Here is an 11,073-nt window from a genome sequence, read left to right as displayed (position 1 = left end):
GCAGAGAGAAGGGGCTGCCCATGGAAAGGGACCCAGTGTGTGTGTGCTGCAGGGAGGGGGATGCTGCTTTTGGGACAAGGGGACTTCGGGAAGAGCCAACGGCCCTGAGCTCTGTGGTGGAAGGGCTTGAATCGCAGACAGGCTCTGTAAATATCATAGAGCCCTGAATGGCTTGGATTGGAAGGGACCTTACAGCTCATCCACTTCCAACCCCCTCCACGGGCAGGGATATCCCTTCTCATCACCCCGAAAGGTTAAGTACATACGTGGGTAACGTGTAATGGATCATCTGGGCGCTGGCACATGTCCCTCCCGTGGCATCAGCTCCCTATTAGAGCTTTCCCCCCACCATTGCATAAGGAGCTCTCGGTGACTCATGGGTTTAGGGGGGGGAGAAGCGAGCGGCGGCTCGGAGGCGGCCGCCTGCGTGTGTGAGGTGTGAAAATCAATGCTCAGGTGCTTGGGGTTTGTGTTTGCTGCCGAGCAAACCCTGCTCCCAGCCACTGCTGCCTTCCCCCATGGCCGCACCAGCACCACGGCTTGAGGTGCTTGGCTCTGCGCCCTCCAACGAGCTCCCCGTCCACCCCACATCGCCTCGTGTTGTGGGTTTGGTTCCTGTCCTTGTCCTTGTGGCTCTGCCTGTGACCCGCTGGTGCCAAGAACAGACCCCACATCAAACCACCACGGTGTCAACAGCAATGAGCATTGGTGGCTGAGGCCGTAATCAGGATCATAACCCCCATTAGGGTGATAAGGGAGAGCACACAGGGCTGCTGATGTGGTAATGCCGTGAATCCGCTTTGATTCATGGACCACTGATGCACTCGCTGTTTGCCATCCCTGGCATCAGCAGAGCCCCTGCTTGTGGCTGCCATCGTGCCTCGTGATCCCAAGCTTGGAAACTTGCCTTTCCAACATGAATTATTGGGACTTTGGAGATGTGGGTGCCTGGTGTCCCCGCTGCTCGGTGCAGCCTCACCCTGCCCCAAAGCTGAAAGGAAACATCAAGGCAGATGTTATCAAGTAGGGGAAATTCCTGCTCTGCCCCATCCTGCTGCTTTGTCTCGCAGACACTGAGTGTGGGGATGGCTGGGAACGCCGGCAGCATTCAAGTAGCTGTTTAGGAGCAAAGCTCCAAATCAATCTGTAACTGGGGCCCCATCGATCCGTGGCTGCACCGCTGCAGCTCTCCGCTGTGTTCTGATCCGCTTTACCAGTCACAGATGACAAAGTCCCAGCAGTTGGGGGTAGCCAATGGTGCCAAGCACTTCTCAGGTGAATACTATGGGATTTTTCCCTTAATAAACCCACAACAGTTTACAGCTGCACGTGGGGGACCGGAGCAGCATCCGCAGCAGGGATGCTGTTGCCTCTCTGCTGAGATGCTGGAGTGATGCTCCAGCACCCAAAAACCTGCCAGCAGAGCCCTGCTGCAGGTCCAATGGCTATGGAAATGCCTCCAGCAATGGGGCTGTGTGCGTTATGGGGGACGATATCCAACCATGTGCCACGGGGCTGGGTTCTGGTAAGCCTTAGCCGAATTGGGTTTGCTCTGAAAGGAGATGGAGGTTGGTTGAAAGCCGGCGTGTTTGTGGGAAAACATTGATTTCACCAGATTTCTGTTTCAACATGTTTTGTGGAAGCAAAAGGAAAGCTTTCCAAATTCTCCCAAGACCCCGGCTGAGCACTTTCTCAGCAGAGCAGAATCCATTTCTCCGCTCCAAATGACTTCCTTTTGCAATGTAAGTGAATGTGTTGCAACATCCCCCGTTGAAAGGGGGCTGCAATCCTGCTGCAGAGGGCAGGGAGGATCTCAGGGGCTGGGATTAACTCGTTCTGGCCTGGGGTCCGCATTGTCAAAGTCCTGTTCCCTTCCTTTCTGAATGGTTTCCTGGTGTGGAAATTGCTTCGTCTATAAGCAGCAAATACAAAGGGCAGGCAGGGGAGCCTACATAGAGGCAGAATAGCTCCTTTTTGTGCTATTTTCTCTGATAAACCCTACTTCTGCAGTGCTTTTACTGGCCTTGGTCAGGGACTTGGCCAGGTCTTGGTGTCCACTTTGATGCCTTTTGGGTCTGTGGCCTCCTTTGCAGTCAAAGAGAAACCTGAAATCACAACAAGCCCATAACTGACCTGCTAGAGGATGGGCTGGCAGTGGGATATCCGGATCCCAGCCAGGGATGGTTTGAGGAGTGTGGAGGGATACAGGGAAGAGCCAGGAGCTATTTCAGCTCCTTGTGCCACCCCCTTCCTCCTGCTGCTCCAGCTCGAGTGCTAACAAATGCTTTACAAGGAGCTGTGCCAGCGATGCTCGGAGCAGCAAGAGAGCAGATCCTCGCCCTGCCCCGTGCAAGGGGAATCCCTTTGATGCTAAAGTGGCTGCAGGGGGAAGGAAGAGGAGCGGGCACGGATGGGGCTGGTTCATTGCGCAGAGCCCTGGCAGGCTCTGCCATGTCCTTCTGCTGCTCTGCGCTGAGAGCTGTTGGGTTTGCAGGGGCCTTTCTGCCTCCTGGCTGGAAAAACACCGTCTTGCTCCACGTATCCATGACAAGATGGGTGTCCGACAGCTGGGGAGGAGGGCTGGTGCATCCCTACCCTTTAGAGGGGGATAAAGCTTGGAGTGGGGCAAAGATGCTCAGCACTTGGGATGCAGCAAGAAGGGCAAACCCCAGGGGTTTCTGAGCATCCTGTTGTGCTGCCTGCTTTCCTCCTGCCTTTGCAGGGTGAGGGGAAGCACTGGCAGCCTGACAGGGCTCTGGTGGCCTCTGGTAGCTGCTCGGGTGGTGGGAAGGCTCTGAGCAGTGATGCTGAGGCCGTTCGGTGTTGTCATCCGTGACGCAGATGTGTCACCGTCCCCCGGGGTCCCCATAAACAGCTTGTGCCAGCTCCTGCCGTCACCACAGTCTCTGTCTCCACAAGCACAGGTACCTGGGGCAGGAGCATCTGTGCTCACAGTGGGAAGCTGGCCGCAATCCATGGTGGATCCATGCTGGGGATGGAGATCCCTGCCTGACCCTGAAGGCTGTGGGGATTTGGGAAGGACACGCTGGCTCTGCCTTCCCCCTCAGAAGCTCCCCTGTCAGTGCAATGTGGGATGCTGAGAGTGCTGCAGTTTGGTCTCAATGCGAAGCTGCCTCTCCCAGGGTTTTCCTGGGGTGCCTGCAGACAGGATTCCTGGGATGAAGGCAAGGGGGGAATCCTGGGGAGCAGAAATCCTAGGGGATGTCGCTTTTCCCAAACCATCCTGGGAGATTGGGGTGGGGGAGAACCATGGAGCCTGGCTTAAACCTTGGACCAGGTCGCAGCAGGGGGAGCATCAGGGCTGAGCCCATCACCTTCACATCCCCTTGCACATGGACAAACGCCCCGGGGCACCCACAACTGCTCTCCAGGGACTGGTCCAGGCCCCTGCCTGACAGCGCATCCCTGATGCCACCCCAAGCACCAGCGCAGGGTTGTTCTGTGCCGGTGGGATGCTGCTCCCCTCCGCAGCGGCTCTGTCCCCCCTCTCCCAGGCTCTTCTCCTTCCCACAGAGCCCCCAAAGCAGCCGCTCAAACCCCCCCCCCACCTCTTGGTGCTTGCGATTCCTCGAGCCCGGGTGGTTGCCAGGGTTTCCCCCGGAGACCTCGCTCCTGCCTTTCCCTGCAGGAACGCTTTCCTAAGGAGTCTGGCGTGAAGAAACGGCCCCCTTGTTCTGCTGCGAGGAGCTGGCTCTTTTTCCAGTCACAAGGGTGAGCTGAAGCAAAACTTTCCATGCTGAGCAGGGACAGAGAGGGAGAAGGAACGAGCCCTCCTTTAACAAACAAATCCAATGCAACCAAACCAGAGCAAAAACCCCATCACAAAACAAAAGCCAGAGGAGCCGAGCGCTGCCTTTCCCCGTCTCCCTCCTCCTTGGAACAAGCCCGTTTGCTGAAGCGTGTTTTAAGCAGGAGCAGATGCCAGCGTTCCTTAGGCTGGGAGGGGTGAGCTGAGCCCGGGAGGGACATGGAGATAGAAACCAGATTGTGGCAGATAGACGTGTCTTTAATTGCAGCATGGGTTGTGTGCTGCGTGCTGGGAGCATCCTGCCCTGCCATGGGAGCATGCCCCAGCACCACTGCCTGCCCATCACTAGCTCCGGAGGCCAGAGCATCAGAGATAGGGTTTAAAAGCTGTCCCCATGAAGCCTCGCGATGCTGGGAGCTGGGGCTGTGAGGAAACCCCTGGTGAGAAGGAATGAGCATCAGGCGCTGCTGTTTGGGCTGGGAAATGGGCTGAGAGCCGCCGGTGGAGCTCTGGTTGGAAGCATTGCAGAGGGAGGGATTGATGCTTGGATCCGGGGTCTTTTGGGTCCTGTTCGTTCTGCAGCATCCTTTGCTTGACCGGAGGCAAGCATACAGCTTGTTCCTGCATCATTGTAGGGACCAGGTGAATCCAGGTCTGCCTGGGATACGGCTCTGGATGCACATAGGAATGATGGTCCCCATCCCACAGTGCTGGCTCTCCGCATACCACCAAAGCGATGGGACGGTCACTTAGTGAAGGGTTTGCTCCAGGGCACCTTGCAGAGCTACAAAGAACCCTTGGTTTCTTGACTCTGTTTTTTTAGGATGTATCTTTGATCCATGTGTTCCTTGGGTGGTTTTCTGGTGCAGACAGGCCCATCCACAGCCTCTTGATGGCTCTGGGGTCCTGGAGAAGCACCACAAACCTGAAGGGGTCAGGAATACTGAGCTGTACAAATGCTGGTGTCCTGGCACACCGGGATAGCATCCGAGATGCTGGCACAGCGCTAGGATCTGCCTGGATCTGCCTGGATCTGCCTGGATCTGCCAACTCTCAGTTGGCTTTTGCAATGAACCTGTTCTTCCCAAAATCTCGGCTATAGGTTCCTCCCATGAGCGGTGCCCTCTGTCCTGCTTCTGCTCCGTGATTCATCCCGAACGCTCTCGCTATTGCTCCCATTAGTCACACTGGCATCAATTCTTCTTTGACCAGACACTCATCAACTTTGCACAGCCTTACGAGTTAACATCCAAATGATGGGTTAAAGGGCACAACGCACACCCCCTATCATTCAAAAGGATGAACCTGCTTTTGCTCTTTAGCCCATGGAGAAAAGGAACAAAGCAGCCTAAGTGCAGCCAGGCTTCTCTTGGCTTATCCTGCAAGCTGGATCCCAGGGCCGAATCCTTCAGGACGGCTTCGGGAAGCAGCACGTGGTGTGCTGAGATGGGCTGACTTGAGGTGCTCATTTCCAAAGGATCCCCCAAGAGGAAACTCTCTCCTCTGAAGGTTTGTATCCGGATGCATCACTCTAAGAGAGGCTGGCTTGGGATGCAAGTGGCAGCGGGATGGATGCCCCAGGCCAGCATCTGCAGGGGTTCAGTCTTGTCGGGTCAAGGGAAAGCTTTGCCTGAGGGTTCAGGGGTTGTCCCTGAGGGCATGGAGCGAGTCCCATGGGGACAGCGCAGCCTCCCTCCTCCAGCCTCCTGGAGCGGGTCCAGCCCTGCGGCATGGGCAGCTCCAGGGACAACAGTGACAGCCTTAAAAGGGGTGACAAGAGCAGCACCCTGGCTCTGGTGCCAGCAGCACCACTCCAACAGCGACAGCTCCCCAAAGAGCTCCCTTCTTCCATCATCCTCTTCCCAACAGCAGCATCACAAGCGGCTCGGGGGGGCATCTCCCCTGCTCAAAGCCGGGCGATGGGATCCTTGTGCTGTCCCCAGTCACCCTCAGAGCAGGGGAATGGCGCGGCTGCGATGCCAGCAGCCACCTCAACTGCTCCCTGCAGCTTTGTGGATGCTGCTTGCGAGAGCTGATGTGGGAAAGATGAAAATCCCCCTTCCCCTGGAGGTGACGCCTCCTTGGGGGGAAGCAGCGCTCGCTGCAAGCTGGTGCTGTCGTTGCTGGAAAGCGGAGCCTCGAGCAAACTATTTATAAACCGAGTTTGCTTTAACTCCTGAAACTGAGCCATGGCTTGAGACAAATGGGAAAAGAAAGGCAAAGAAACGCAGGCAAAGAAACGCAGCACAAATAAATAGGCGAAAGCCTGAGGTTCTCCATGGGAGGCATCTGCAATGGGGCTGGGAAAGGGGCTTCTCAGCAGGCTTCCAGTGACCCAAGGGGCTAAGGACCAGTGGTGGCACTGCCTGAGGGATGGAGCTGGTGGGGTTTTGCCACTCCCTGGCTGGCGGTTAAGCCCCACATCCCCTCTGCCATGGTAATCACCATGGAGGGAGACACCGGGGAGCTCTGTTCAGCTGCTGCCTGGATTTGTGCTGGGGATTTAAGGGCTCACATCGCTCAGGTTTTACAAGCTTGTTTGTCACCATCACCTCCAATGCCAGCAGGGTCCGGTGACACTGCCCAGCCCATGCCATGTACTGCAGGGCACGGTCAGGATGGAGCAGGCTGCCCCGTGGTGCTCCTGCATCCTCTCGTGCTCCTGCATTTTGTGATGCTCCTGCATCCCATGGTGCTCCTGCATCCCACAGTGCTCCTGCATCCTCTTATGCTCCTGCATTTTGTGATGCTCCTGCATCCTATTGTGCTCCTTCATTTTGTGATGCTCCTGCATCCCATGGTGCTCCTGCATCCCTTGGTGTTCCTGCATTTCACGGTGCTCCTGTATCCCGTGGTGTTCCTGCATTTCATGATGCTCCTGCATCCCATAGTGCTCCTGCGTCCCATGGTGTTCCTGCACCCCTTGGTGTTCCTGCATTTCATGATGCTCCTGCATCCCATGCTGCTCCTGTATCCCATGGTGTTCCTGCATTTCATGATGCTCCTGCATCCCATAGTGCTCCTGTGTCCCACGATGCTCCTGCATCCATGTGGCACCAGGGGCTCCTTTCAGGCTGTTGATGGGTAACACCTCCCTTTCCTATCTTTTATTTTAAGCTCTTTCTCGTGCTCCATGGGACTCTCTGGCACGTGCTCGCCCGCAGTGTCTCCGTGTCTCCCTCCACATTCCCTCACTTCCAACCCCCCCTCCAGCCCACCTCGAAACACATTCATCTATTTCTGCTGCAGGAGAGAGCCCCTTCGGGAAGCAGGTCCATAAATCACCAGCAACACTTGGAAAGAAAAATCGTTATTGTGATGAATGGGGTTTTATTTCTCTTTTAAGAAGAGGGATCAGGAGAGACCAGGGCAAGGGAGAGCAGGGAAGAGGAGGTGTTGCATTTGCTATTTCTGACAAGTTAAGGGGGGTAGCGCTAATTGCATGAGAGCTGTTGCAAGAGAAAGGGAAAGAACCAAGTGTTTGCTGTGTATCCCTGCTGGGGGTGGAGGAACACAAGCCTCTGTGAAGGCTTTGCTAGGACTCTGCACCATCAGAACACTGTCACGTCTTGGGGATGCTGTCCTGGCCATGGCATGGTGCTTGGTGTTCAAATCCACCACCAAATGCTATTCCTGGCTCCACCCTGTGGGTAAGTTTCCCCTGGTCCCAGCAGCACCCACATCCCGCAGCATCCTGCAGCATCCTGCATCCCTCAGCATCAGTTTGGTCCTCGCTTGGCCTTGGGAAGCAGCTCCAGCAGCCAAGGGGAAGCTTTGCACAGAATGACTTCAGGCTTTGGCCCTGGGCTCCCAGGAATGGGAGCTTGTGTTAATTAAGCAGCAATGATCCAAGTGGCAGGGCATTTCCTGGGGATTAATGACTGGTTGGGAGGAGTTAATGATTTGGGATAGATCCAGAAATCCCATTTACCCCAGCCGTGCTGGGGCTCAGCACATGCTTTGTGCCAAGGTCAGCACCACTGTTTTCAGTCATTTTCTTATTATTAATAAGAATAATAAAGTGTTGGAAATGGATTCCCCTTCCCTCCTTGTTGATGCAGCTCCATGGCTGTGGGTAGGATATTGGGGGAATGAATGCCATTTGTATGGAGCCAGTGTGGTAAATGGAAGGAGCATCCCACCCCTTAGGATGTCCTCCCAGCACCTCCTGGGCATAGGAGGGTGTCAGGGACAATGTCCTGCAGCTTCCAGCCTGGATGCACCAGGATGGTGATGTGTGGAGGCTGCAGGTTGGACCCAACCTGCTGTAACGTTGTGCCTGGAGCAGATCAGGATCCGGCCTCTCAGCAGCTCTCTCTGATGGATGTTTTGGGGTTGTCATGGCAATGAAAGAGCCTGGTTAAGCCTTGGCTTTCCTTTCTTCCAAGGGAAGAAAGTTTGCAGACCTGACTGGAGGTGTGGGCACCTGTTGGGATGCCTGCACACACATACACACACATACACATGCACATACACATACACACACACACACTGGAGTAAATGCACACCGGATCCATCCCAAGGAGGTGAGAGCACCTCATCTCTGCTCTCATTGCCTTGTTGTGGTGGGTGATGCAGCTCCATGGGGTTGCAAGGCCAGTCCTGCCCTTTGTGATCACCAGTCATTCAGCTGCATGACACCCCTGTCCCCGTCCCTGCCTTCATCATGGGTTGGGATGATGGGTGCAGCACCGGGGTTGAGCTCTGGATGCTCCCGTGGGATGCAGAAGTGGAGGGATGCAGCCAACGTGATGCTTGGGGAAAGGGGATGCAGGATAGACCCTGATAGATGCTGTTGGTGGAAACCAGACCCTGGGCAATTCCTACCCTTGTCCTCCCCCCTCACCCCAGCCAAAAGAGAACAATCCCAGCACAAGCAGATGGCAATGTCATCACTACCATAGTGAAGAGCATCCAGGCCTGCAAGCATCACCATCTCCTAGCCAAGGGGATACCTCCGGCCAAGCAGCTCAGCTCTCTCTGAAGCCAAAAAGGAACTCGCTCAGCACTTTGGGAGCAGCCAGGGACCATCCATCTCCTTGTTGGGAGCAGCACTCATCTCCCAGCCCCTGCTGGAATCACAGTGCTGCTGCCCTGCTATAGCCTCTTCAGCTCCCGAGCTGCTCATCCCCCTCTCGCTCCTATTACTGGAAAGGTTTACGGCCGCTCGCTGTTTGTAATTAATCATTTAGGTTTAATTGCTGCTCCTCTGCCTGGCAGGGGCTCAGCAGGGATTTTATTCCTCTTGGCTGCTTCCCTCAGGTATGTTCCAGGACTTGCGACACGCTGAGAGCAGGCACCCGAGTTCCACAGGGTGCAGATCTGGGTGCTGCCCCTGCACTCAATAACCAGCACCCTGATGGAGCCCAGTGCAATGATGAGCTCCCACAGCAGCAGCAGCAGCAGGACTCCATGGGACCACAGGCTGTAGCAAGGGATGTGGGGATTGGGGCTCCTGGATCCCACTCACACCAAGCCTTGGGGATGAGGACACCCTGTGAGCCATGGGAACAACCCCATTGCCAAAGCAGCAGACCCAAGGAGCAGTGGAAAACGTGAGTGTGGAAACCAGGCAGTGAATTCAAGTTTGCAGCAAGATTGCTCCCGTCCCATTGAGGTTCCAGTGGCCTCTGGCTCCTTGGGAGATTTTTCATGGGAATTAAAGTGATTTTGCAGGTAAAATGGCTTTGTCCCCGGAGGTTTTCCCCTGCATGGGCTCTTCCCCAGCCATTCCCAGCCATCCACATCCCATGCGGACAGTGCATCCTTTGCTGCCACAGGGAGAGCGCTGCAGCCTGGGACACTGCTGCCAGTGCTGCCTGCACCTTGCCTGCACTTTGAAGCTGAATAATTGAAAGCTCATGCAACAGCCACAAATATTTAATAGCTTGTTCATCAAAGATTTAGCCCCGTTAAAGCTGTCATTCCACAGGGCTGGCAGGGCTGCAGGCAAGGCAGCAGGAGGCACGGAGCGGGCAACAAGGAGGAGATGCTCTGGCAAGAGGCAGCCTCTTCATCTGCTCTGCTCCAACACCCCCTGTCCCGCAGAGGCCATTGCATGGACTCAGCTGCTTCAACTGGATCCCTTGCTCCTGGCTCAAAGCATCCCAGGGCCAACACGGTGGTGGCTGCACTGGTGGCCAGTGCCTAGCCTGGGAGCAGTCCCTTCTGTGCTGGCATAGCCATGGCACAGGGATGGACACGAGCCCAGCTGCCTGCACTCATTGCTTTGCTCCTTGGGTGCCAAGCAGGCAGCGGGATGGCTGGGAAGCCTGGAGCCTCCACAGCCACCAGCAGCAATGGCAGGAGGAGATACAAAAGGCCGTCCTACTTAACAGGGTTTACATAAGGAGACGTCTCCATGGTAGGAGGGAAAACAGGCAGGGTTTGGAAGCGGTGCTTGGAGCACTGTCTTTGGAGGGGCATCCCTGGGGTTGGGTGAGGTGGCACTGGGCGAGGGAGTCCATTCACCCACCGCTGTGTCCCCAGGGCAGCAAGAGCAGCCCGTAAGAGCATCCCCCAGACAGTGCTACCCTTCTGCTGGGGCTGCATGGGCCAGCCAGGTGCCCTCCCTCCCACCTGCTCTCCCAGAGGCTCCTCATCTCTAATTAACACTCTCATTAATTAACAGACTTAATGGCCTCTTTGCATTCCACCACCAGCCTGGTCCTTGCTGCTGGTCCCTGAGATGCTGCACTGATTGCAGGTGATGCTCTGCTGGGGTAGGGGGGTGCTTCGTGCGGATGGGGCTATGGGTGGGCTCTCCCCCTCAGCACCCTGCACCGGGAGCACCCGGTGCCGGATCCCTGCCTGGCCCCCGGTGACCCGCTGGCCTGGGAGCACAGCACCTCCGCCAGTGCCCGCAGGTTCGCTCCCCTTATGGAAAGGCATGTCCCGAGCGGCTCGTGGATGTGTTTATTCCTGGCAGCCCTTGGCGGGTGGCAGCGAGCAGGATTAGCTGCTGAGGAGCAGGCACCTGCTGCCAAGTTCCCCGAGAGGCACTGACTGCAGCAGGGCTCGCTGGAGGGATGCTCTGTGTCAGCAGGGACCATGCCTTGGCTGGCCTTCGGCTCCCCGTCTCCCAGGGATCCGCTGCTCCTGGGAGGAGCGGAGCTTCACAAAGGGAAGGAAAGGGGAGAGAATTCCTCATTTCCACTCTGGGAAACGCACCAGGCTTCCTCTCAGTTCGGCTCGGACAGGAGCACCGGTGAGGCAGCACTTGTGGGAGGGTGTCCTCTGAAGAGGGACGGAGTGGCAAAGGACATGGAGAGGCCTGGCACTGAACTGTGATGGGTCCCAACACT

At 56.3% G+C, this 11,073-nt stretch overlaps 1 long non-coding RNA gene across 1 annotated transcript; it reads left to right on the top strand.

The window, feature by feature from the left end:
• Nucleotides 1-5,167: 5,167 nt before the first annotated feature.
• On the top strand, nt 5,168-7,088 carry LOC133278820 (uncharacterized). Its single transcript, XR_009746700.1, has 2 exons — nt 5,168-5,278; nt 6,887-7,088. It is a non-coding gene; the product is annotated as an uncharacterized LOC133278820 (long non-coding RNA).
• The last annotated feature ends 3,985 nt before the right edge of the window (nt 7,089-11,073 follow it).

Source organism: Pezoporus flaviventris, unplaced genomic scaffold (assembly GCF_033815535.1).
Source record: "Pezoporus flaviventris isolate CSIRO_AGI_PZ_B2104156 unplaced genomic scaffold, CSIRO_AGI_Pfla_v1 ptg000069l, whole genome shotgun sequence".
NCBI lineage: Eukaryota > Metazoa > Chordata > Aves > Psittaciformes > Psittacidae > Pezoporus > Pezoporus flaviventris.
The sequence above is the reverse complement of the archived record's forward strand: the minus strand, read 5'-3'. Positions and strand labels throughout refer to the sequence as shown.